This window comes from Bactrocera neohumeralis, unplaced genomic scaffold (assembly GCF_024586455.1).
Source record: "Bactrocera neohumeralis isolate Rockhampton unplaced genomic scaffold, APGP_CSIRO_Bneo_wtdbg2-racon-allhic-juicebox.fasta_v2 cluster11, whole genome shotgun sequence".
NCBI lineage: Eukaryota > Metazoa > Arthropoda > Insecta > Diptera > Tephritidae > Bactrocera > Bactrocera neohumeralis.
The window spans coordinates 16,891,396-16,919,225 of record NW_026089624.1 but is presented as its reverse complement, the minus strand read 5'-3'; the positions used below and the strand labels follow the sequence as shown (position 1 = coordinate 16,919,225).

Sequence of the window (27,830 nt, the reverse complement as noted above, 5' to 3'; positions counted from 1 at the left end):
CTCACCTAACTAAAAATTACTGTTGAAATAATTTATGTGTTTTTTTATTGCAGTACTTTAATGGAATTATGTAAAGATATCCCGGTGTTGTGGAAACTACGCATCCCTCATTTGGTTCCTTATATACATACATACGTAACAACAAAATACCGCATTAATCAAAAGATTTATAAGAAAAACAGTAATACTAATACTCTTAATTGAAAATAATGTAATAAAATGAAACTAATATACACAATAACATCAAATATACTTATATAATGCAAAGAAACACAAATTATTAAGAATTAACAAAAAAAAAATAATTAATTAAATATAAAGTGTCCTCAATTAAAACATAACAGTTCGTAAGGGACGATAGATGAATGGATAACAATAAAAATCAACCAAGTTATATAAGATATAAAGTAATGAATTGATTGTTAGAATCGTAAGAGTGGAAATCCAAACATTCAGTCATATTAATATATATAGAATTAATGAATTTTTAATGATGATTAGCATTTTCATACATTGCTGTCAAATGTTGTATAATATAACAAAGATAATTATGATATATAACAAAGAAAATTCAATAATAGCTTTTGTTTTAATTAATAAACATTAAAATATTAGTTTAGATGTTAAATGATTTTTTTAATAAAAATATGTACATAAAACATGTTTTTACTTTTAATCTCCTCAGTTTAGAAGAAGCATCAAAGAGTTTGGGTATAAAAGAATTTTTTACATTATCGTAATTTGTAAGGGTCAACGTCGGAAAATATTTTCAAGAATGTTAGTGATCGAACTGAAAATCAGCATATAATTCAAACGGAAATTACATTAAGGGGGGGTAAGGTTTGACAACTTTTTTTTCCCCATTTTTTTAATTTTTTTTTTTCTGAACCATCAACATCTCAAGAATATTGTGTGAAAGTTTTAGGTCATTCGGAGAAAAACTAACGAAGTTACAGCAGGTTGACTTTGAAACTTTGAATCGATTTTCCCAAATATGTCATTTTTAAAGTCGGTGACCAGCCTACAGAAAAAACTACTGCATCGATTGTTTTGAAATTTTGTACAAATATTCTATATATATATAGTTCTCGAATGACGTTGAGTTTTTCCAAAAATTTTAATTTCTAAGAATTTTACAATAACAAATAAGTCGATTTTTTCGTCTAAAATAGTCATTTTGGCTTGAAAATGGTACCAAAAATTAAAAAATTGAAAAATTAAACAAAACTCGACGTCAATTAAAAGCTAAACTATTAAACTAGAGAAAGAATTTTGATTTTTTGGTTTCGGATGATCCAGTGAAGCTGTAGGCTGGTCACCGCACAACAATTTTTTTCGAGGTGCCTGCAGAGATCGACTATAAATCCGTTATTTCTCGCTATTTTTCGATAAAACTTTTTTTAGTATCCTTCAAATGTTGTACTTTCGTATAATAATAAGTAAAATAAACCTACAGCAATAATTTTTTCAAAAAAAATTCACGAAAAAGGGTCTTTTTTCGACGAAACAAACCTTACCCCCCCTTAAATGGAGCTCCAAGTGTCACCCCAATAAATGCATCCTCATCAGTCTTGTTCACTCCGAATTTTTTGTTGGTTCGGTGGCACTTCATTGCCGTACTGAGTTGCCAGAAGATCAAACCGAAGTAAATGTCAACAGTGAAGTAAGAGCCCAGCCGCGAGTGCGACGACCACCAGACTCATTTGCTCTCCGATCCTGAAGTAGCTTTTGGTATTGCTCAACGTCAGCTTACACAGCCGCATTAATTTAGCGGGGATACCAAATTCAAATATAGCGGCATAAAGGCAGTTATTTTCCGTGCTGTCAAAAGCAGCTTCGACGAAGGGGTGGTGTGTGCCGATCCTCTTTTCACTGGTCTTTTCCAAGATTTGGTGCATAGTGAATATCTGGTCACTTGTTGATTTTCCAGGTCTAAAGCCACACATTCTTTGCGACTGTTCAAGGTGTGCGGACCTGTTTTTTAATTCGTTCGGTGTATTCTGATTTTACAAAACGTAAACAAACAATAACAGTAAATTAAAAACAAACAATAAAATAACAAACAGTACACACAAATTATTAATACATAATAAACAAAAAGTGTTCGAAACAAATAAACATAAAACATAAAAAAACACAATAATGAGTGCTGCGTAGCCTTACCAGCAAATTTTTAGCAGCATAAGTGCCTACTTCAGTTTTGTTGAGCCAACAAAAACAACGCCTGGCAACAACAAATGTAACGGCGATGATGAGTCATCGTAGCGATCAACTGAAATGGGAATTAAGCAAAGCACGCAGTCACCAATAAACAGCAATCGAGCAACAAAAAATCCAGCAATCTGCAATCAATACCAAAAAATTTCGACCAGGCACACCTAACGGTAAAAAGACAGAAATTTTTAATGGCAACAGATTTGCCTTACTGCAAACTCCCTCCAATCTATTTGTGTGAGCGTAGCTCAAATGAGCTTGTCTCCAAAATAAACATTTTAGTAGTCACAAACAATTTTCACATTGTGTGCTTGAAAAAAGGTAACATATGTAGATGAAAGAAAAATTCAAACATAAGTACATTGAAAAAAGTTTCATGGATGTTGCAAAATACTTGTCAAATAATAACAAAAATTACTACTCTTACCAACTGAAGAGCTCAAAAGGCCTAGTAGTTGTGATAAAAGGTATAGAGTCTTCGGTAGACTCTAATGATGTTAAAGAAGCACTGGAAGAATGTGGTTTTAGTACTAAATCAGAAGCTAATATTTTTTAGAGAAACAAAGTTCCACAACCAATGTTCTAAATAGAATTGATGCCAAATTCTAATCAAGTTAAGAAAACTGAAATACATCCGATTTACGATCTAATATATCTGCTCCATCGCAGAATTACAGCTGAGGAACCACTTAAGAGAAATGGCCCAATACAATGCATTAACTGCCAAGGGGATGGATACACGAAAGCATATTGCACTCTACGCAGTGTACTTGTACATGTGGTGAGCTACATCCTACTTCAAAATTTACTCTTAAAAACGGGAATTTAAATAAAAAATGTAGTTATTGTGGGGGTAATCACACTGCAAACTATAGGGGCTGTCCTGTATATAAAGATTTAAAAATGAAATTGTCTATCGGTATTGAAATATGTCGTAACCAAATGTTAAATATTCCTCCTGACGAAAATATTGAAATCCCCGTCTATATTCCAAAGCCAGTAAATCTTAAAGACAATGCTACATAAAGAAGCTATGCAAATGTGGTGAAAGGAAACACTGCACAAATGCAATTGCCCCAAAACCAACCAAATGAAATTGAAACTATGATTTTCAACTTTACCCAATGTATGACACAACTTATATGTAGTATGTCTACAATGCAAAAGATGATTCATAGTCCAGTCAAAATAGGCTAAATTATGACTCAAGTTTGCATTAAATCCCAACAAGCTGAATTTTTGTGCAGGCCTTCGATCCGTCATTACAAATGACATGTCAAGAGTTCTCATCGATCCCGCTTGTGCGTTGTTTTTTATTCGAGGTCAAAGATCACAAATTTGCGTTTTTGGCGTATATCTCTGAAACAATGAGAGCTACCGAAAAATGGTTCAAACAAAATTTGTAGATCGTAAAATTGTCTACAAAAAAGATTCCAACACTTTTTCTTTTACGGTGCACTGTTCTCGAATTATGGCTATTTTAAACATAGAAAATACGAATATGCACTCAGTATGCATCATCGGGTTAACCATTTGAACAAAACACATTAGAACATAGTTTTATTTGCTCCATGCACACAGGTATGTGAAAAATATACAATTCTGAGTGAATGATCGTCACTAATTCTATTGGGCGGTTGACAACCATCTGCCTGCGACTCTTCATTTTTCGGGCAGAATCTAGCGTATACATGCTTTTTCCGAAGAAGATAGCTTTAGTAAATGCAGTCAGTTTTGAACAGATTTTCGTAGTGAATAGACGTGTTTGTGAATTATATTCTCTTTTTTAACCGTGCCGTTACAAAATATTGCAAAAATGTCAGGAGTTTGCTTTATTTGCAACAAATCTTTGACTGAAAATTAAATTGTGGTTGTTGATCATGGGCTAAAGACTTTAATTGATTCAAGTACTGAAAGGGGTGATGGGTTCGATGAATATTTGAAGGAAAAAACATCTGTAACGAATCATAAGCAGCGGCGTAAAGCATACACCCGGAAGAGCAGCATCGCTGCAGCTAAAAGACAGTGTGAGGCGGAGATAGCTACCACATCTGGAATTAGTCCCCCTCATACTAGAGCACGAGGTAATGAATCGTCTTTTTGTTTCAAGAAATACTGTCTGTTCTGTGGCAATGAAGCAGATAAAACGGCTGAAATGAAAAAAGCTCAGCATCTTCGACGAAGAGTGTCTCAAGTTTCAACCCTTGACTTCAAGAAATCCATCTTGAAGGAAGCTCAGACTCGTTCTGATGAGTTAGCAAGAAGTGGCATTGCCCGCATGCAGTATGAATATGACTTAATTGTTGCTGAGGCTAAGTACCACAGTGATTGTTACACTTCGTTTCTGAAAACCATTAGTGGCGGTAAAATCGGTCGCCCTGAAAGTGGTTATTACCTCAGCGAAGGAGGAAATATTTGCATTTATTGAATCATGATGACTGTCAATTTTCAATACAAGAATTGAAAGACATTTGCAAAAAACCATCGTTAAACAAGTTCAAACAAAAATATATTCTTCACAAAGTTTAACTACAAATCCAAAATGTCAGCCTCATGTATTATTCCTTCCTGCGATAACTGGCTGCGATACGACATCAGCGATTTTCAAAAGAGGCAAAAATACAGTATTCAAATTGTTTGAAAAACGTTCAAGCTGATATTTTAGTTGTGTAATCTTCAGGTCGCTACACTTTACGATAAATCGAATAAGTTTCTACTTGGAAATTTATTTAACAATCCCACTTCTGGCACTAATTGTAATGGGTTTCTCGATAAATTGACTACCTTACAACTCACTGTTGAGTTCGATCACTGGATTGTTAAATAAAAGACACAACTTATTGATTACACATTTATCTTTATTTACAATAGGGGTATTCAGACCGAACCTGTGAACATACTTTTTGCTCCACCTCTGTAGTATGGTCAATTTTATTCTGAAACAGCTGATTCAATTTTATTAAAGAGTAAAAATGCCTCCTCTTCCTCTTCTTCTTAATTGGCGTAGACACCGCTTACGCGATTATAGCCGGGTTAACAACAGCGCCCCAGTCGTTTCTTCTTTTCGCTACGTGGCGCCAATTGGATATTCCAAGCGAAGCCAGGTCCTTCTCCACTTGGTCCTTCCAACCGAGTGGAGGTCTTCCTCTTCCTCTGCTTCCCCCGGCGGGTACTGCGTCGAATACTTTCAGAGCTGGAGTGTTTTCGTCCATCCGGACAACATGACCTAGCCAGCGTAGCCGCTGTCTTTAAATTCGCTGAACTATGTCAATATCGTCGTATATCTCGTACAGCTTATCGTTCCATCGAATGCGATATTCGCCGTGGCCGACGCGCAAAGGACCATAAATCTTTCGCAGAACTTTTCTCTCGAAAACTCGCAACGTCGACTCATCCGTTGTTGACATCGTCCAAGACTCTGCACCATATAGCAGGACGGGAATTATGAGTGACTTATAGAGTTTGGTTTTCGTTTGTCGAGAGAGGACTTTGCTTCTCAATTGCCTACTCAGTCCGAAGTAGCACCTGTTGGCAAGATTTATCCTGCGTTGGATTTCTAGGCTGACATTGTTGGTGGTGTTTACGCTGGTTCCAAGATAGACGAAATTATCTACAACTTCAAAGTTATGACTGTCAACAGTAACGTGAGTGCCAAGTCGCGAGTGCGACGACTGTTTGTTTGATGACCGGAGATATTTCGTCTTGCCCTCGTTCACTGCCAGACCCATTTGTTTTGCTTCCTTGTCCAGTCTGGTGAAAGCAGAACTAACGGCGCGGGTGTTGAGGCCGATGATATCAATATCATCAGCATACGCCAGCAGCTGTACACTCTTATAGAAGATGGTACCTTCTCTATTTAGTTCTGCGGCTCAAACTATTTTCTCCAGAAGCAGGTTGAAAAAGTCGCACGATAGGGAATCGCCTTGTCTGAAACCTCGTTTGGTATCGAACGGCTCGGAGAGGTCCTTCCCGATTCTGACGGAGCTTTTGGTGTTGCTCAACGTCAGCTTACCCAGCCGTATTAGTTTTGCGGGGATACCAAATTCAGACATCGCGGCATAAAGGCAGCTCCTTTTCGTGCTGTCGAAAGCAGCTTTGAAATCGACGAAGAGGTGGTGTGTGTCGATTCTCCTTTCACGGGTCTTTTCCAAGATTTTGCGCATGGTGAATATCTGGTCGGTTGTTGATTTTCAGGTCTGAAGCCACACTGATAAGGTCCAATCAGTTTGTTGACGGTGGGCTTTAATCTTTCACACAATACGCTCGATAGAACCTTATATGCGATGTTGAGGAGGCTAATCCCACGGTATTTGGCGCAGATTGTGGGGTCTCCTTTTCTATGGATTGGGCATAGCACACTTAAATTCCAATCGTTGGGCATGCTTTCGTCCGACCATATTTTACAAAGAAGCTGATGCATGCTCCTTATCAGTTCTTCGCCGCCGTGTTTGAATAGCTCGGCCGGCAATACGTCGGCCCCTGCCGCTTTGTTGTTCTTCAGGCGGGCAATTGCTATTCGAACTTCTTCATGGTCGGATAATGGAACGTCTGCTCCATCGTCATCGATTGGGGAATCGGGTTCTCCTTCTCCTGGTGTTGTGCGTTCACTGCCATTCAGCAGGCTGGAGAAGTGTTCCCTTCATAATTTAACTATGCTCTGGGCATCAGTGACTAGATCACCTTTGGGGGTTGTACAAGAGTATGCTCCGGTCTTGAAACCTTCTGTAACCCGCCGCATTTTTTCGTAGAATTTTCGAGCATTACCCCTGTCGGCCAGCTTATCAAGCTCTTCGTACTCACGCATTTCGGCCTCTTTCTTCTTCTGTCTGCAAATGCGTCTCGCTTCCCTCTTCAACTCTCGGTATCTATCCTATCCCGCATGTGTTGTGGTCGATCGTAACGTTGCGAGGTAGGCAGTCTGTTTTCTCTCCGCTGCGACATGGCACTCCTCGTCGTACCAGCTGTTCTTTTGCACTTTCCGAAAACCAATGGTTTCCGTTGCAGCTGTACGTAAAGAGTTCGAAATGCCGTCCCACAGTTCCCTTATACCGAGTGGTTGACGAGTGCTCTCAGAGAGCAGGAGTACAAGCCGAGTAGAAAATCGTTCGGCTGTCTGTTGTGATTGCAGCTTCTTGACGTCGAACCTTCCTTGTGTTTGTTGGCGTGCGTTTTTTGCTGCACAGAGGCGGGTGCGAATCTTGGCTGCGACAAGATAGTGGTCCGAGTCGATGTTAGGACCTCGGAGCTCATGTATATCTCAAACACTGGAGACGTGTCTTCCGTCTATCACAACATGATCGATCTGGTTGGTAGTTTTTCTATCCGGAGACAGCCAGGTAGCTTGATGTATCTTCTTGTGCTAGAATCTAGTTCCACAGATAACCATATTTCGGGTCCTGACGAAGTCAACCAGCCTCAACCCATTTGGGAATGTTTCATTGTGAAGTCTGAATTTACCGACCGTAGTGCAAAAGATACCTTCTTTGTCCACTCTGACGTTAAAGTCGCCAAGCACGATTTTGACATCGTGGCGGGGGCAGCTCTCATAAGCGCGCTCCAAGCGCTCATAGAAGGCATCTTTGGTCATATCGTCCGTCGTTTTCGTCAGAGATATGTTGAAGAACCTCGCTTTGATGCGGATTGTGGCTAGACGTTCATTCACCGGGACGAATGATAGTACTCGGCGACGGAGTCTCTCTCCCACCACGAATCCAACACCAAAATTGCGCTCCTTTATATAGCCACTGTAGTGAATGCCACAAGGACCTACTCGTCTCTGTCTTTGTCCCGTCCATCGCATTTCTTGGACGGCGGCGATGTCAGCCTTTATTTTCACGAGGACATCAACCAGCTGGACAGCGGCACCTTCCTAATAAGGGACCGGACATTCCAGGTGCATGCCCCCAAATCGTAGTCCTTATTTCGTTTGCCATGGTCGTCATCAAAAGGGGGGTCTCTCATCCGAGGCTGTCGTTTAGTGTTCATTGGTACTGTTTTTAACGTGGCGGGTCCCAAACACAGCGCACAACCCTATGTAGGGGATATTTCGTCTTCTCACTTTAGCTCGCCTTCAAACGGATGTTCTTAGGCTACCCAGAGGATACTTGGTCAAAGACCGGAAGTAGTGAGCTGCTTGAGTCATATGTAAAAGAATCGTTTCTGGCCACTCCCAAGTGAATGGCGATCAGAGAACTTTCCTCACTTGCGTGAACTTCTACATATGACTCCATCCTCCAAATGCCTCTACAAAGTGCAAATTCAAAAATCATTTAATTGAAAATTATGTGGAGCAGATCAAATTTATTACTGGTTAGTACTTAAAATTGATGTACAGAAGAGCATTGAACTAACTTTCAAAGACATATTCAGTGAAGATGAAGATTTGGTAGAGGATACCATTGACGAGGTGTGTGTATGATGATTTGCTCATTACACTAAACTGTCGACGAGGTGTAGAAAATATTGTTCCAAAGTCAATTCTGTGGTGCGATGATATTTTAACCACAATGGATGACAATCGGATCCGTCCAATGCTGAGTGTAGACCGAACTCAATTTCCCCACTTATTTCCTCCTCTCATATCAAGTGACGTATATTTACAATGCGCAAATGACTATGGATATAATTTATAGATGTTCTCTATATACATACATGTATACTATATATGTACATACAATAAAAAGTTCATTGATAAAAACCAGTAAAACATTTAATTTTTTTTTTTAATTTTTAAATGAGTATTTGTTTGCGACATATTTTATTTTATATTATATCAAAAATAAACATAATTCATTAAACTTTGTTAAGAACTATGCATACAAATTTGAATAATTTCACTATTTTAACTCCTATAAAGTCTTCGTACATTCTATTACAAGCAAAATAAATTATAAATATATCTAAATGTGTATGATTTTAATATTTTGTGGGATAGCCCTTGTTTTAAATAACAGCTTTAAGGCGGTCAGGCATCGATTCCACAAGTCTTTGTGTATATCGTACATCTATTTTCAGCCATTCCTCTTGAAGGACTTTTTTTAGGCGCGCTTTTGAACTTATATGATGTGTTCTGATCCGTTTTTCGAGCAAGTTCCAAATGTGTCTCTAGTAAATGGGGGACATTGTACGCCAAGTACATCCTTGTATTATGAGCCATGTGCTTGGGGTCGTTGTCCTGCTGGAAATAAAATGCTTCAGATACGCCCAATTTTTCTACGCTTGGCTTCAAATTTCGCTTCAAAATGTCAATATAAGCACGGTGGTCCATAATTTCTTCTATTATTTCGAGTTTGCCAACACTATAAGCAGCCATACAACCCCATACCATCACTCCACCGCCTTCGTGCTTTACTGTTTTAATTGTATTTTTGGGGGTTGTACGAGTATGCTTCTCCCGGTCTCCTCCATACTTTAATCCTGCCGTCAGATCCAAAAATGTTGTATTTGGATTCATCAGAGAATATAACATTTCACCAAAACACAGGAGATGCATTTTGTTACTTCTGAGCGAAGGCAATGCGCTTCCTACGGTTTATCACGTTTATGAGTGGCTTTTGGCGAGGGGTGCTTGACTTAAACCTAGCCTTAAAATTAGCTTTTCGCACGGTTTCGGGTTTTACTTTTTTTTGGCTGAATTGGTGAAGCTCTGTAGCAATTTTTTTTGATTTTTGAGCACTAATGAATGGATCTGCAGTAATCATTCGCTTAATTTTTAGGCGATCTCCATCGGCGAGAATTGAAGGCCGACCAGAAAATAAAAACAATTTTCTACACTGCCTTCATATTTAAAGCGGCCAATAACGGATTGTACTGTCGAACGGCTACGGGACACTATCTTGGCTATTTCTGTGTATGATTTTGTTTACTTTACGTTCAAATTTATGATAAGCTCACGTTCTTTAATTGATAAACATTTGCCAGGCATTTTTTTATGATCACGCAAGTCTTTGTTAAAATTCACAACCTTTATGATTCAAATGAGTCACTGAAATATCCCGCTAGCTTACTTCGTTCACTTTAACAAAGTACCGTTATAGGGAAGGTTGCCTATTATTATTTAGTACAAGTAAGGAAGGGCTAAGTTCGGGTGTCACCGAACATTTTATACTCTCGCATGATAAAGTGATAATCGAGATTTCATTATCCGTCATTTACATATTTTTCAAATACCGTATTTGTGTAAAGTTTTATTCCGCTATCATCATTGGTTCCTAATGTACTACATATTATACAGAGAAGGCATCAGATGGAGTTAAAAAAAAACGTTATATTGGAAGAACGCGTGGTTGTGAACCGATTTCACCTATATTTCGTACATGTCATCAGGGTGTTAAGAAAATATTATATACCGAATTTCATTGAAATCGGTAGAGTAGTTCCTGAGATATGCTTTTTGGACCATAACTGGGCGACAGCACGCCCATTTTCAATATTTAAAAAAAGCCTGGGTGCAGCTTCCTTCTGCCATTTCTTCCGTAAAATTTAGTGTTTCTGACGTTTTTTGTTAGTCGGTTAACGCACTTTTAGTGATTTTCAACATAACCTTTGTATGGGAGGTGGGCGTGGTTATTATCCGATTTCTTCCATTTTTGAACATGGAAATGCCTAAAGGAAACGACTCTATAGAGTTTGGTTGCCATAGCTATAGCAGTTTCCGAGATACGTACAAAAAACTTAGTAGGGGGTGGGGCCACGTCCACTTTTCCAAAAAAATTACGTCCAAATATGCCCCTCCCTAATGCGATCCTTTGTGCCAAATTTCACTTTAATATCTTTATTTATGGCTTAGTTATGACACTTTATAGGTTTTCGGTTTTCGCCATTTTGTGGGCGTGGCAGTTGGCCGATTTTGCCCATCTTCGAACTTAACCTTCTTATGGAGCCAAGAAATACGTGTACCAAGTTTCATCATGATATCTCAATTTTTACTCAAGTTAGACGGACAGACAGACATCCGGATTTCAACTGTACTCATCACCCTGATCACTTTGGTATATATAACCCTATATCGGACTCTTTTAGTTTTAGGACTTACAAACAACCGTTATGTGAACAAAACTATAATACTCTCCTTAGCAACTTTGTTGCGAGAGTATAAAAAGAAGTTGCCAACAAAAGCGAAATGTACGAAGACTTTATTGGAGTTTAAATAGTGAAAATTTTCTGAAACAATGTAATAAATTATATTTATGTTTAGTTTAATATAAACTGAAATATGTCATAAACAAGTACGCATTAAAAAATTAAAAAAAAAATTATAAAAGTGATACCGATTTTTATCAATAATCTTTTTATTAGGTGCTGTACGAAGACATTATTGGAACACTGTATTTAATATCAAATTCTATAAAATCTGTAGAAATGTATAATGAAGTAAGCTTTGTATTATTACCTAAATATTAAATTAAAATTGTACATAAGTACGTAAGTACATATCCCTGCCAACCATGAGCGGGTAAAAAACCAGATAATCAGTGCGTAAAAATGTGGGTAATCCATAGGGTAAACATGTGTACTTTCCCATAGGCCGAGCGACAATTTTACCCACTCACGTACGTATACATGCGATCATACATCTTGGTTGCGCTCATTCAGCAGTGTCATATAAAAAAGTATGTCTGTCCTGCTCTAATATCCCCAATCGACGGCTGATGCAGGGTTGCATTTTTTGATTCCTACTTTAAAAATTTATAAAAATTTCAAATAAAACTTTTTAATTTTTAAATTATTAATTTTATTTTTTTTAATAAATATTTACATAAAATTGTAATTAAATATATTGACGCTAACATTTCATAAATAAAAATATGTTTAATTTAAAAAAATAATTTCATCTGAAAAAGGATTAATTGAAGAAAAGAATTATTAAAGCCTGAAAATAAAAGAGTGGAAAAACATTATAAAAGATACCTGAAATAAAATAAAGGTTATTAATACCTGAAAATAAATAATAATTACATTGAATTTGTAATATCTAAAAGAAAAAGAAAGATTGATTGTATAAAATGATAATAATATCTGAAAAAAAGATTAATATTATCTGAAAGAATAAAATGTATTAAATACAAATAGAATTTACTCTGAAAACAAAGATTAATTAAATAAAAATAGTGATAAAATCTGAAAAGAAAGAATAATTAAATAAAAATGTTAATAACATCTGAAAGAAAAGACAAATTTGTTTTCACATATTATATTGGATTGTGCAGGCCGCCTTAAACGCGTAAAATACATATGTATGTATGTATTTATTTTTACGTATAATACACACACTTTTTTCACATACTTACTTAACAATTGATATTTGCCGCTTCTGATGATATAGCTGCTGCTGCTACTCCCAATTCAGTTCTGATTTCCAATGCTATAAAAATAAATGAAGTAATTATTTTCAAAATATTGTTAAAAAATCACTTAAAATTCATTTACTTACCTTCTTGTTGTACGAGCCTCCTTTATGATGGTACGATCACGAACGACATGCGTCTTTCAATCGTTTTTTTATTACCCTTTTTGGGATTTTCTATTGTCACTATTGACAATTATGTTTTCTCCTTCGCACTCATTCAAATAAATCAAGAAATGAAACAAACTTTTTTTCATCGCATTTAGGTAAAAAAAATAGCCCGAAAATGTGCGTTGGTGTTGGTGTATAGAGAAAAAATGTGTAGTTGTATTGGAATATTTGTCACAAGCGGGTAGCCGTGGTTGGCAGGGTATAGTATTCTTGTTTGCTTTGGGCATTAGAAGTTTTGATAATACCTAAAAGGACCAAATTGTCGCACATATTCACATGTGTATGTATGTAATTATCAGTGCCCGTAACAAATTTGAAAGAATCATTCCCATAATGTTTTTAAATTTGTCTGCACAAAACTTTATGTATATGTAATTCTATATACCCATTGTTTCATACGAAATCTCTGTTGTCACGGACAACCAATGGCCGAACTTCACGTTTTGTTAAAAAGTCAATGTGTCGAAGGCCTGACGCGACGTCAAAGCGTCACAACATTGTGTTGTTAGTAGAAAATCCGAGCTGTGCTGTAAAACACAAACGAACGAAGGCCGATTGTTACTGCTTCCCCTGCCGCTCTAACAGCTTCGCCTACAATCCAACGTTATTTATGCGTTTATGTGTGAGCTTGTATATGTCGGCACACCCTTTTTTTTTTTTTTTTTTTTTTTTTTTTATAGTAGGGGGAAGCATCGAAAGCCGGAGTGCGGAACTTTAATCCGCTAAACCTAACCTACTCCCAACTCAAGACTCTCCCACGGGACCACCGATTAAGTATTACTTCGTGGGAGGGACAGGACATTTAAGTCTCATCTATTGTGCGGACTGACGGACGCCTAATTTGTTCAAAAAGTCTCAGTTGTGTCATTATGGATGCTGACGCTTCGCTGACAGCTTTCCATTTATCAGTCGACTGACACATGAGTGTCGTTAAATTATTGACTGTAAAACTACCACCGAGTGTGGTTTTTAGCTTTTCCCTTGTATTCGAAAATCGAGGGCAATAAAATAGTACATGTTCCGAGTCTTCTATATACTCTGTACACGTCGGACAGTTCGGACTAATGTCATTGTGGAATCTGAAAAGGTAGCTTCTAAAGCATCCATGTCCACTAAGTATTTGGGTCAGATGGTAATCTAGATCCCCATGTCGTCTCTCTATCCACGAGTGGATGTCCGGTATAAGTCGATGAGTCCAACGCCCTTTGGTTGAGGAATTCCACCGCTCCTGCCACATTTTAGTGCTCTTGTTTCTCTCCTCTGTCCTTGCCAATTCTGTTTTAGGCGTTGAAAGCTGATATAAACGCTCGAGTTCATCTCCCTGGATGTCAATGGGCGGCATGCTGGCTAATACTTCAGCAGCGTCGGTTGATATAGTCCGGAAAGCACTTATTACCCGAATTGCAGAAAGCCTATGCACTGTAATTATTTGTTTAGCATAAGATTTTATATCCATTGCCTGCATCCATACTGGTGCTGCATAAAGTATTACGGAACTCATTGCCTTCGCTATTAAGAATCGCCGGCTGGAACGCACACAGCCCCTATTGGTCATCATTATTGATAGGGCATTATAAATTGTGTTTGCCTTCGCGGAAGAATACTCCAGGTGTTCTTTAAATTTTAATTTGGAATCCAATATTACTCCCAGATACTTCAGTTGCGGCTGCGAAGTAATCTCACATTCCCCTATGGTGAGCTCTATTCGTTCTTCTAACTTCCTAGTGCTTATGAGTAAAACTTCTGTTTTTTCCTCCGCCAGTTTCAGACTCACAGAAGAGAACCATTGGCGTAGGCCATTTAAGCACTCGTTACATTTATTTTTCAGGTCGGCTAAATGTTTGGCCACTGCTACGACCATGAGATCATCCGCATAAGCTACTAGTTTAACGTCTGCTGGTTGCTGTCTTCTTAGCACCCCGTCATACATAAGGTTCCATAATAGTGGGCCTAACACTAACCCTTGGGGTACTCCACTCGAGATAGAGTAGCTCTTGGTGCCTTCGTCCGTATCAAAAATCAGACTTCTGTTTTTAAAATAGCTCATTATTATGTTTATGAGCTATTCAGGGGCCCGTATTTCATCCAGGGCTTTGATTATGTCTGCCCATTTTGCCGAGTTAAACGCATTCTTGACATCCAGGGTAATCAGCGCGCAGTACTTTTTTGTGCCACCTTTCCATCTTTTGCCACTTACTGCACATTTCGCAGTATCGACGACTTCTCGTAGTGCGTCAATAGTGGATCTCTTTCTTATAAAGCCGTATTGTCTCTCTGATAATCCGCCGGCTTTTTGGATTGCTAACTCCAAGCGGTTTCGTATTATATTTTCGTACACTTTACCCATTGTATCGAGCATACACAGAGGTCGGTACGATGAAGGTTCTTCGGGTGGTTTCTTTGGTTTTGGGAGCAGAACCAAACGCTGTACTTTCCAAGAGTCGGGAAATACCTCGTCGGCACACCCTAATAGTGTGTGTATGTTGGTATGCGTGTATGAGTGTATGGGTATCAGTGATCTGCAGTGAATACTTGGCTTATGAATACACTCTCATATTCATGAATCACCCCCAATATTCACTCACACTTGCTCTCACTAAAAATATTATCTTCTCACAATCACATGGCTTGCTTGTGTAATAATGAGTGTGAATATGTCTCACAATCACTTATCGCTCACACTTGGCTTGGCTTGCTTCTCTGTATACAATTGTTTGAGCTATTCGTTGCTTACCATTAGATGAGTTGAAAGGCTCATGAATACATTCACTAATAAGTGGCTCATTGTTTATTCATGAATACATTCACAAATTCCGTGCCTATTCAAAATATATTTTATACCTACGCGGAGGGGTTTTAAAAGAAACGAAACGCGCGATTGTAGTGACGTCAAAACTGAAACTTCTTTGTTTATTATCCTTTTATTGAATTATTTTCTTAAGCTTTATCTTACATTCTAGAAATTGGAGAGCATAGGTAGATGAGTCCCTGAAGTTTATACCTACGCGGAGGGGTTTTAAAAGGAACGAGTGAGTCTATTGACTTCGTAAAAACTACAAAACTGAAACTTCTTTGTTTCTTATCCTTTTATTCAATTATTTCTTAAGCCTAAATGCAAAGCTTTATCTTACATTTTAGAAAATGAAGAGCTTAGGTAGATGAGTCCCTGAAGTTTATACCTACGCGGAGGGGTTTTAAAAGGAACGGGTGAGTCTATTGACTTCGTAAAAACTACAAAACTGAAACTTCTTTGTTTCTTATCACAAATTCCATCTTCACCAATTACTTCAACATCAAATACGTCTTCACCTGCAAATGACCTGAACTTCTTTTTTCCAAATATTTCAAACATGGGCGCGCAGGAACGTATCGAAGATGAGATAGATCGATATTTTACAGAAAGAATACAATTTGATAACGACTTTGACGCAATTCAATGGTGGAAGCAACATAAAGCTAACTTTCCAAGCATATCAAAACTTGCACTTAAAATAATAACTATACCTGCAAGTAGTGCGTCGTCTGAACGTGTATTTTCCTTGGCAGGCAATTTAATAACTGATAAAAGAAATCGACTTGCACCCAAAACCGTAGATAAAATAATATTCCTGAATTCAATATTTAAGACTAACTAATATGGCAATAAGACCTTAGAAACTTAAAAAACAAAAATATACAATGATATTGAGAAGAAATTTTGTGCAATACCTCAATCTTAATATATATTTAGAAGCTATACTTATAATATATACTTGTATCTTTGGAGTTGAATCTTATGTATGTACATAAATCTTGAAGTAAATTTTATGCTTATTATTTTTATTTTTTACCGAAATTAACTGAAGTTTGTTATTTAGTTTTTTGATAATAATTCATGTAATTTTTATACCATTAAACTGACGTGATTTTTATTTTTAATTTTAATTCCATTGAAAGGAACTGAATTATCATTTTATAAAATAAAATGTAATATTATAAGTGATAACATAATAATGTAAGTATGTATGTATATGTGTTTTTTTTTAATAATAGAGAAAATTAACACAAAATATGAAAATCCAGTTTTTTATTTCATTATATCTAGTCATTATTAGAACCAGTTACAAAATCCTTGTTGTTATACAATAATATAATAGTAACTCTTACTAATTTCGTAATGGATTTCTTAGCCTTTGGTTCATATAGTTACGGCTCAAGTGGCTTGCGCACAATTGAGCTTCTTCGTATATTCACAAGTGTTTTGTATTCATGAATGTCAGAGAATCCTAAGCAAAGATTCATAAGTATTGTGAGCTCATAAGCAAACACTTGTGAATATATGCTTCATACAAGCTAAGCAGCTCACAAGCCAAAACTCTCTCTCTCATAATTGTAAGTGAGCAGTATTCACACTTATACTCATTCCGTGAATAATTTGCTTGCTTCATACTCAATTTTTCGCAAGTGGCTCAAAGTTGTGTTTAACTCATTCACTGCAGATCACTGATGGGTATACAGTCTCGGGAATTTCATCAGAAGAATAATTTGCTCATTATTGCATCAGCCGTTGATCGCGCTGTGATTGGTTGTCTGCATGTTGTCACTTCAAGAAGTACCGTTTTACCGGGGCGACAGCGTGGCTACCACTACCACTGAGGTATGCAAATAGCGCGTTACCGATATTATTTTTGGGTACTCGGTTCCCCAGTAGACCTATAACGTATCATATTACAAATAAATGCATAGTTAACAAATTAAAAGAATATATATGTATATATAAACATCAGAAACCAAAACAATTCATAAAAAATATCACAATATGTATGGTAGTATCGGGTGATGTAAAATCTCATCGGTTCTTTATTTGAAACGTTACAAATAAATGCATAGTTAAAAGGTCAATTTTGGGGCGCTTTTTCGAATTAAAAGAATATAGAATAGCTGTGTGGCATATTTCTGTAACATTAGATGCTAACAAACTTTTTGTTGCCAAAAATGGAAGAACTGAACTTGGTTGACATGTGGTTTCAACAAGATGGCGCTACATGCCACACAGCTCGCGATTCTATGGCCATTTTGAGGGAAAACTTCGGAGAACAATTCATCTCAAGAAATGGACCCGTAAGTTGGCCACCAAGATCATGATTTAACGCCTTTAGACTATTTTTGACGTCAAGTTTTTTAAAAAATAAGCTGCAACTATTCCAAAGACAACATTTCCACAAGAAATTCGGGCTATTCCGGCCGAAATGCTCGAAAAAGTTGCCGTCAACATTCAACATTTAAATGAAATTATCTTCAAAAAGTAAATGTCATGAACCAATCTAACGTTTCAAATAAAGAACCGATGAGATTTTGCAAATTTTATGCGTTTTTTTTTTTAAAAAAAGTTATCAAGCTCTTAAAAAATCACCCGATACTAATACTTATGTTATAATAAGTTGGCGTATTTCTAATCTTAAGTGTTTACCTACAGATGCCATCACGTGCAAACTTCAACAAAAAATTTCGCAATGTTCATCGCGTCAAATATGATAACCGTTGTCAATGTAACGGCATTTTTTTGTTGCTTCTTTTGCACTATTATGACAATATTGTTTAGTGTCCGATTATTTGTTTGTGCTTACGAATTCTGATTTATTTTGCTTTCGTTAAATTTGTTTTGTAAAAATGAATTTATTCTTGTTGTTTTTTTTTGTTGTATGAAAAATTAGAGATTGGAAAATACTCATCATAAAAATTTAATCATTGTTGTTCTTTTTTCTGGCTTTTTGCTTTCAATTAAAATAAACTCTCGTATAAAAAACCACTGTCCGATTATGCGTTTGAGCCACCGTAGATAAATAAATACATTTCTTATAACTAATGTAACAATTCAAAATAATAAATGAACACAAAAACAAAACAATTCGTATACAAATATCACAAATTTAAGATACATATATGTATTCAATACATATATGTATGTATATACTTAATTGATATAACTGAAAATAATATTTGCATATACATATGTATATAGTACATATAGACAATGCCAAAGTTTCCCAAAACCCAGTTTTAAATAACAAAAGATAATGAAAAAGACGAAACAAGAAGCCGAAGAAAAATTAGGATTTTAAATTGTCTCGAAAATATTATATTTATGTGCCAATTTTGAAGCTATTTTTTTTTTTTAAATCCTACATATGTGAAACACATAATATTTTTGTTTTAAAGTGAAGTGTACTTAAGTTCCTATTGAAAAATTTAAGGGCAAAAAATATACGAATCCTATTATATAATGCTAGATTAGCATTATGTCGCTTTTTCTACAACATTTATAAGGGCTGACATGCTTCATCTTATCGAATAATAACTGCCCTACGCCTATCCTGCGACAAGTGCAATCAAATTCCCCAACAAAAATTATTTCAATTTCTTTTATGTAATCTAAAAATCTCTGAGGCGGTTTAATGACATTGCACCTGTCAATTTGCCTTTCTTGCGTAAAGAGATATTCGACTGAAAACTCATCTAAATAAGGTAAGGGTTGAGAGTAAGTGTGTGTCCTAAATATTTTTAAATAAAAATAGCCACTATAATATGCAAATGCATTGTCTCTAAAAAAATCTACCTCAACATCATCCACCTCGAAGTTGCTGTCTAATTCTAGCCTATAGAACGAATGGTCACTCTTGCCACGATAAGTCCGGTCATTACACACACTTTCTATTATTTCATTCGAAATGTTAGGAGAAAAGCTTTCGTTGGGAGTTGTCGGTTCGCAGTTTCCGTTGGTTACCAAGTTGGCGTAACGCAACCACCATGATTTTTAAACAAATTGCAGAACATGTAAGGTGTTATCCTTACACATCTACCTCCGCCCCTTCTGATTTGTGCAAAATAATTTTCAAGGTTGTCCTGACATAATGCACATGCACATGTTGAAAACCTGAGCGTGACAAGAATCGCCACAATCGTTTTAAACTATTTATATTAAGGATCCAACCCTTAAGGTAGTTGAAAGATGAAGTGATGTCAGCTCCGGTGTATCGTTAACCCTAATCGTCTCTAAAAGTTTAAGAGCCTAGTCTAAAAATTGCAACTGTTCGAGTGTTGCCGAAAAAACTTTTTTGTTGGGCAAAATAGCTTCAAAATTACTACTATTAAATATATCAAATAATTTATTAATAAATAAAATATATTCCGCCGTATTACAATAACTATTCGAAAGACAAGTCTAATGACCGGAACTATAAATTGATAACATTCCGGAAGCGACTGTGTCACTGAACACTCGACTAGCAAGTTTGACACTCATTTTTTGAAAATTATTTGGCGCAATGTGAGCCTCTGACAGTTTCAGTGCACAGCGAATGGGATTTTGCCAGTCTTTATTATAAAAGTGCACTATATCGGACCAACTTATCGGACGGGATTTAAAACTTACTTTATTTTTAAAATTTTCGAGACAATTTCGGGTATTTTTTAAAAGGTGGGGAAAATCATTAAAAAAGAACACCCCTTTGCCATTTACATTGAAGTATGGGCGCTCTTCGCAAACCCCTAAGACCCTAGCTAAATTAAGAAAGTTAGAACCCTGATCACAAACAAAATGGCATGGATTAAGACCTATGTTTTGTAACTGCGTAATGGCCTCAAAAATATATTTTTTGGCTACATCACCTTTACAGGAACCGTGGACAATAAAATACGATAGGGGGTGAGACCAAGGTGTTCCACCAATACCTTGGACCATCAGAGTCATCGCACTATTACCTATTCTACCAGAGCGATTTTCATCGCCGTAATCCTCAACTCCTACAATTTTATCAAATTTAGGTAAATATTGCATATGACTCTTAAGTGCCATTTCGTCAGACAAAATAGACACGAATTTGTTCCTGATTAAATCCCCGACTTCTAAACTCTAAACATCTAATACTACTGCTATTACATCCTGGATCGCGGAGCCATTCCGAAACAAACTCGTCCAGAGTTCTCTCATCCGGAAACCTAAGGATTGGCTTAAGGTGTCTGTAAGCTAAAGGTGATAAGAAGTATACGCCTAAAGCCAGTGTTTTAAAATAACTTTCGTATCTACGACCATTGGGATTTCGGTTGAAATTTTTTATACTATTGCGCACTATGGCGCTTATCTGTGAAGGAAAGTTACTATTAAAGTGGCCTATTAAATCAAAACCTTCCTCTTTCTCCTTTAATTCCTTCTTTATTCTTCTGTATTTCTTTGCTAAATCTTCTAACTGATATTTTAAGTAATTAATTTCCCTTTCCTTTTCTTCTAATTTATTTTTCAAGCACAAATTTTCCTCCCCCAATTTTTGTTCCCTAAGAGCTCCTGAAACTAAACTTAAATTTGTTTGACTTCCTGTTTCCCTGGAATTAGCTATCCCTAAAAACTCTCCTTCCTCCTGGGCTTCTTTTGCTACGGATGCTAATAGCATGAAATTATTACCGTTATCAGGCATGTCTACATTCAATTATTGAATTGGGACTAAAAACATTTTTTTAATTAAAACTAGGTTCCGGTACATTTGGCAAATGCGTGTTCGGAACAGCATTAAACCTTAGCTTTTTTTTCAACTTCATACTTAAGGAAAAGTGCTGATCACAGGCAAACAGATGCTTAATTTTGGTATGTCCTACACCCAACCGACTCAGCCAAATTAAATATTTAATAAAAATACAAATAAAGAAGCCCTACACCTTACAACCAAAATCTTATTTACATTTCTTTTAATTGAAGCAAATACTATTATACTTTTCTACTTATTAAACTATTATTTATTTTTAAATACTACACGTAATATATGTATATACTATTCTAATTATAATTTTCCTACCAAAATACTTTGAAATTATATATATATATTTTTGAAATTATTTCTACACTAAGTACTAAAATCAATAATGTTATACAATAAAATATTTATTTTTATTGAACATAGTAGAATTTAATTACAAATATATTATTACAATATATACTTAGATTAGTAAATTACATATTTTTAAGAACTACTATATTAACTCTATAAAATATCATGCACAAAGTTTAAATGTAAAAAATGCCATATACAAATACTCGTAGTTTTTGACTTTTGGACTAACCTGTCTTTATCCTTTTCCTTACAAGGAAGGTTGAAAATATGCTCTCCGCCTTCGCATCCAACCACACACTTCCTCACTTTTGGTATTTTCACTAAATTATACAAAAATACTAAATTAATAACTTTGAAAATACATAAGTATGTATATAAATATTAAAATGCAAAATCATTAATACACATAACACACAAAAATTTTCTATACCAAATATGCACCCACTTCTACGAAATTTTGTTTCACACTGATTTTGTCTGTTAATTATAGGGGTTTATTTCTGGCATCCCGCCTTTTCTGAAATCAACTGGTAGAAATTCCCTGATCTCCATTGCTGTAAAATAATCAGGGAACGCGTTTGAGAGAAAAAGAGAGCCAATGCTAAAGTCTCGTATCATATTATCCATGAGCCGGTTGCAGGAATAAAGGGATGTCCAACTTATTTCAGTGTGAGAGCGTTTCAAAATTAGCGTTTTTTATAACATTTTCCATTGTGGCCAGATTGAACAAAATAATAATTTATGGGCATTTAAATTGAAACACCCAACATTTAGTACGAATAAAAATTACTATACAGTGGTTATTTATTATATGGAGAAACTATTTAAATTTTTTTTAAGTATATTAGAACAACTGACTTTTGACCTTTCAATACCCAATAAAAGGACTTAAAACCATTTTCCATTGAAAATAATACTATGATGCTTCAAATTACAAAACGTTTCATCAAATACCTTTAAATTTCACAATTTTATTAAATTTTCAATGTTTTACATTTTTTATAAGTGGTCTTGAACGATGCAACAAATCCATCCGTTTACATATTTTTTTGGTAAGATGTCAATCTGGCCATCTCTCGTTTCCAATTGATAAACGTCAAAACCTACTGAACTCGATTAGCTGTCAAAGTTCAATAGGGTTTGACGTTTAGCAATTGCTTCCAGTGAGAGAGGAGTTGGACATCTCTTTATCTCTGGTCAGTTGTTTGAATTTTCTCGCCTGTGTAACCTTTGAAACGCGCTTCGCTCTAATGGAAGACGAACAGACTAGTGATGGGCGATGTTGTGACTTTTAAGGAGCACTGCTACTTATGACTGTGACTTTGTAGTAGCAGTGATTTTAAACTGTGACTGTAATAAAAATTATAACAGTATAGTAAAAAATTCTCTCGCAAGGAACGGAGGAGGCTAAAACACATAAATACTTTTTTGCTAATTCTGCCATTTTAGGGTATCTGTATTTATTTTCAAGCCACCAATGAAATGGGTCATAACTACGCGAAACCAGCCCATCTTCCAAATATCGCTGAATTTCAATAATGACTTTTGCTTCTACGCTACTATGTGGTTTATGTTCATTAACGTATTTATCGAAAGAACTCCGTTTGATACTGATTTTTCTACATTTTCTTCTGTTTTTTTCTATTTCTTCCCTTTGCATTTCTATTAGATAACGTTTTATAAGTTTTTTTGTGTTATGAGCTGCCGATTCATCAGTCAACGCGACTAATTTGAATCTGGGGTTGAGAAAAGCAACTATTATTTTAAATTTATCAGTTACTTGTTCTACTTCAGGAATGCGAAATCCGTCTTTTACAATTAAATTAATTGTGTGAGCCATACATCCAAAATGCTTCCAACCTAACTTATTAATTATGACACCTTTTATGTTACTATCATTATCCGAAACAGCTAGCAATATGTTGTCGTTAATTTTCCAATTACTTACGATTTGTTGTATCGCCTCACCTAAGTTTTCAGCTGTATGATTTTGCTTTAGTTGGGATGACGACAAAAGTACTGACGTTAGTTCAAAATTTTTGGGAGACATAATGTGCCGTTACAGCCATGAAACTAGACGTGTTCCGCGATGTCCAACAATCAGTGGTGATGCAAAACTTTTCCCCGCTTCTAATCATTTCTCGCACCATATGTTTACATTCCTCATACAATGCAGGAATCATTGATTTTGAAATCACACGTCTGCTAGGAATGTCATAAGATAGATTTAGGGCTGTTACAAATTCCCGAAAACCTTTGTCCTCAACTAAAGAGAAAGGTTGCAAATCCACCGTAAAGAGTTGCAATAATTTGCTTGTAATTTCACTTTATGATTTTAGCCGCGCGACATTTAAAAAAAAAAAACATTTTCACAATACCAATTTGATATATCTTCAAAATTATGTTACCATTTCCAATTAAACAGTAGGATGCCTCCGTTCCATATGTTTTTTTAAATTTGATGTTGACGTTTTATATGATTTTAGATTTACAAATATCACATTTTGCGAAAACAGCATCCACCTCTTTAAAAAATTGCTACACATAACTCGTTTTGGTTCTTTTTGATACAGACATCTTTAATTTTTATTAAGTATAAGCAAAATGATTTATAACCGTTTCGTACAAAAATTAATGTAAATGATCCGTTATTTTTTAAGAAGCACATTTTTAAAGTCACAATAAATATAATCTTTGAAGGTTTTTTTTAATATAAGGATACTCAATAGAAACTATTTAAAGTTAATGAAAACATACTTATAAATATTTCATTACTGATATTTACAGTACCAATATATATGTATATAAAATTTATGCAATTTTAAGATTAAACGTTTTATAATTGGCTTTACTACCGCATTGAGTTTTCTGTAATCAATTTAATTTGTACATAAGTATTACTCGTTTAAAACTAAATTAACTTTTTATATGTTAACTAATTTATACTTATCTAAAATTTAAAAGAATTCATAGCTTTAATGAATATGAATTCATCACAGCCGCAATTTTGTATGTTACACTGTGAATACAATTTTGCAACAGTCGCAATTTTTCATGCTTCACTGTGAAGGCTATTTTGTCACAGTCGCAATTTTTTATGTTCCACGGTGAATGCTCCTTTTTCAGAGTCGCAATTTTTCATGTGAGACTGTAACTAACACTTTGATGAAGTTTCCCATATGTTAATTCCAGTCACTGCTACTTTAGGAAACTTCTTACAGCTGTGACCAGTGATTCTGAAGTAGCAGTGACAAAATCACAGGTTCTGAAATATTTGCCATCTCTAGAATCCGACATCAGAAGTGGAATCTGGCCATCTGCCTCAAACATTAGTTGAACTATGGCGTACCATGATGGAATTTCAGAATTAAAACTTAATTGAACATGTGCGGGACATAAAAACAACTGTACCTGATGCGAGGCAGAGCAAAACTGTGCAACAGTGCGTTGGTTGTGACTTTAAGTTCAGCAATGGAGGGAAGCGCGTCGTAGTGGTTTTCGCAACTGTCCTACGCTGATATTACTGGCCTTCAGTTTAAATAATTGTTTATACTGTAACTAACACTTTGATGAAGTTTCCCATATGTTAATTCCAGTCACTGCTACTTTAGGAAACTTCTTACAGCTGTGACCAGTGATTCTGAAGTAGCAGTGACAAAATCACAGGTTCTGAAATATTTGCCATCTCTAGAAAAGACTCCGACATCAGAAGTGGAATCTGGCCATCTGCCTCAAACATTAGTTGAACTATGGCGTACCATGATGGAATTTCAGAATTAAAACTTAATTGAACATGTGCGGGACATAAAAACAACTGTACCTGATGCGAGGCAGAGCAAAACTGTGCAACAGTGCGTTGGTTGTGACTTTAAGTTCAGCAATGGAGGGAAGCGCGTCGTAGTGGTTTTCGCAACTGTCCTACGCTGATATTACTGGCCTTCAGTTTAAATAATTGTTTATACAACGTTTCGACACTATGGAAACACCAGCCGCCATGTTTCTTAATATGCTATCAAATCAACCGACTCATAGCGAGAGTCTGGCAGTCCATGCAAACCGCATGGTTACCGAATTAACAACGAAATGGCGCCAAATAGAAACTGAAGAGATTGCTGTATCTGTGACCCTTATAGTATGTTTACTAGGGTGGCGCAAAAAAACTAACTTCAAAAATTCACCCTGGGCACCCCTCCATTTTTTAGAATGGGGTTCAATATACCTCTGCAATTTTTTCAGATTTTTTTATGGATGGGAAAAGGTTGAGAACTCAAAGTTTCACGATTGATAACAAAAAGTCGAAAAAATAAAAAATCCATATTTTAATAATTATTTTTGTTTCTTTGTTGCAGGTGTTTCAAATATCTAAAACAGATGCTGAAAAATATCATCAATAAGATCTAGATTGACAAAACTTAATATTATTACGAAATAATTCTCATAATAGTACCCAACCCAGTACAGGTATCACTGTTTTAAACATTTCTTCAATAACTTATGAAAAACCAAGGCGTCCAATTCTCCTGCAACAAGGCAGTGTGACCGTGTTTTTCTTTTGGGTATTACAGATGTGGAATCTCTATTAAGGCTAAATCAACTACCTACTAATCGGCAAGTGCTTTTGCGTTTTCACTGGCACTTGCATAAATTTAATTTAGTGCGTAGTGCAAGTCATTTGACAGTTGAGGAGGTAACTCAGTTATGGGAAAGAGCTCTCATACCAACAAGATTAATTAAACACTGCGTTGATAAGATTGAGAAACTCAATTCAAAGTGGTTGTTGCTAAAAAAAATAAATCTCGTAATTCAAAACATCAAAAAGCTCGTGAAGGTGAGTTTACATCTGAGCTTGACTCTTTATTTGATATAGCTCATGCAGATGCTTCAAATTTGATAAAGATTGAAGAAGACCGTAAATTTCTAGCAGATCAGCGAGACCAGCGAAAAATGGCTATGACTAAAGTTGACAAAAGCTTAGCCAAAAAGCAGGAAAGAACTTTAAAGAGATTTAACGAAGATGAAGAGAGAAGACGAAAAGCCCAGCTCTTAGAAACGACACCTAGTACCTCCAAAGGAACATCTTTAATGTATGAGCCTTATTTCGAAATTGGACTCTCTAGTGATGAAGAATATCCAGATTCAACTTTTGTAAAGAAGAGCTCCCGGTACCAGATCACTGACCATCATGCTAATGAGCCGAGCAGTGACAAACCTGTGAAGGCTGCTAAGCAAAACTTGTTTTCTAAGCATGTGATAAGCTCTTTAGACCGCAATAAAGTGTCTGATAGAGAAGCCTTGAGGTTGATGGTCCCAATCGCTGCAGCACTGGGCCAAGACCCTAGCTCGTTGCCATTATCACGCAGCACTATTCAACGCCAAAGAAAACAAGGGCGAAAATCTTTATTTGAGGAAATAAAGCAATCTGTTTCTTTTAATGATCCAGTTATAGTTCATTGGGATGGTAAGATTATTCCCGATATTTTGAGCAATGAAAAAGTAGATCGTTTACCAGTATTAGTTTCTACAGACGGTAAGGAAAAATTGCTTGGAGTACCAAAACTTGTAAGTGGCGCTGGCCATAACTCGGCTAATGCAGTATATGACGCAAGAATGATAGAATACAAGATTACGACACTAGTTTACAGTTAGTTTTTCTCGGTTTAGTCCTTGACAATTCTTACAAAAACAAATACATTGTTCAACAATTCGTGACGTGACAGTTTTGCGTTGAGAAGAACAAGCATAGAAATGCATACAAATTGTAAACAGAAAAGTAAACACTTTTTGAAATTCCCAAAATAATATTAATTCATTCGTCTTTGCAGGAAAAATTTCAGTGAAATGTTTAGAATATTGTTGCGAGAAAATATGTATATAAATAGTTTTAGGCACATCCACAATAAATAGAGTAGCATGTGTGGAAATTGTTCAAATGAAGAAAACCAGTGTAAGTGTACTGTTGTATTTATTTAAATTTCTAAGCATAAATATATTAATTTTTTAAAATGGAATGTGCAGTGGCTTGTTGTAATAATTATTATGCAATTAAAGGATCGAAAACGAGTTTTTTCAGTTTTCCGGCCGATTTAAAAGTTGCCAAAAAATTGGTGTTATTTTGCAAAAGAAATGATATATTTAATACTAAATTAATAATTTCACAATTCTTTTATCATAATTTCATACATCTGATACATTTGAACTTATAATATATGTATATATTAATATGCAAAACAAGAAACGTC

At 35.7% G+C, this 27,830-nt stretch overlaps 2 protein-coding genes across 3 annotated transcripts in view; both read left to right on the top strand.

Moving 5' to 3' along the window:
• Positions 1-661, top strand: part of LOC126766156 (zwei Ig domain protein zig-8) — a 37,800-nt gene extending 37,139 nt beyond the window's left edge. For both annotated transcript variants that reach the window (XM_050484029.1, XM_050484027.1), the window contains one exon: positions 54-661. The gene's annotated coding sequence lies outside the window, so the exon portion shown is untranslated. The remainder of the gene's footprint in view (positions 1-53) is intronic.
• The window catches only part of LOC126766154 (craniofacial development protein 2-like), a 119,198-nt gene that overhangs the window by 25,428 nt on the left and 65,940 nt on the right, over positions 1-27,830 (top strand). The gene's annotated exons all lie outside the window — the stretch shown is intronic.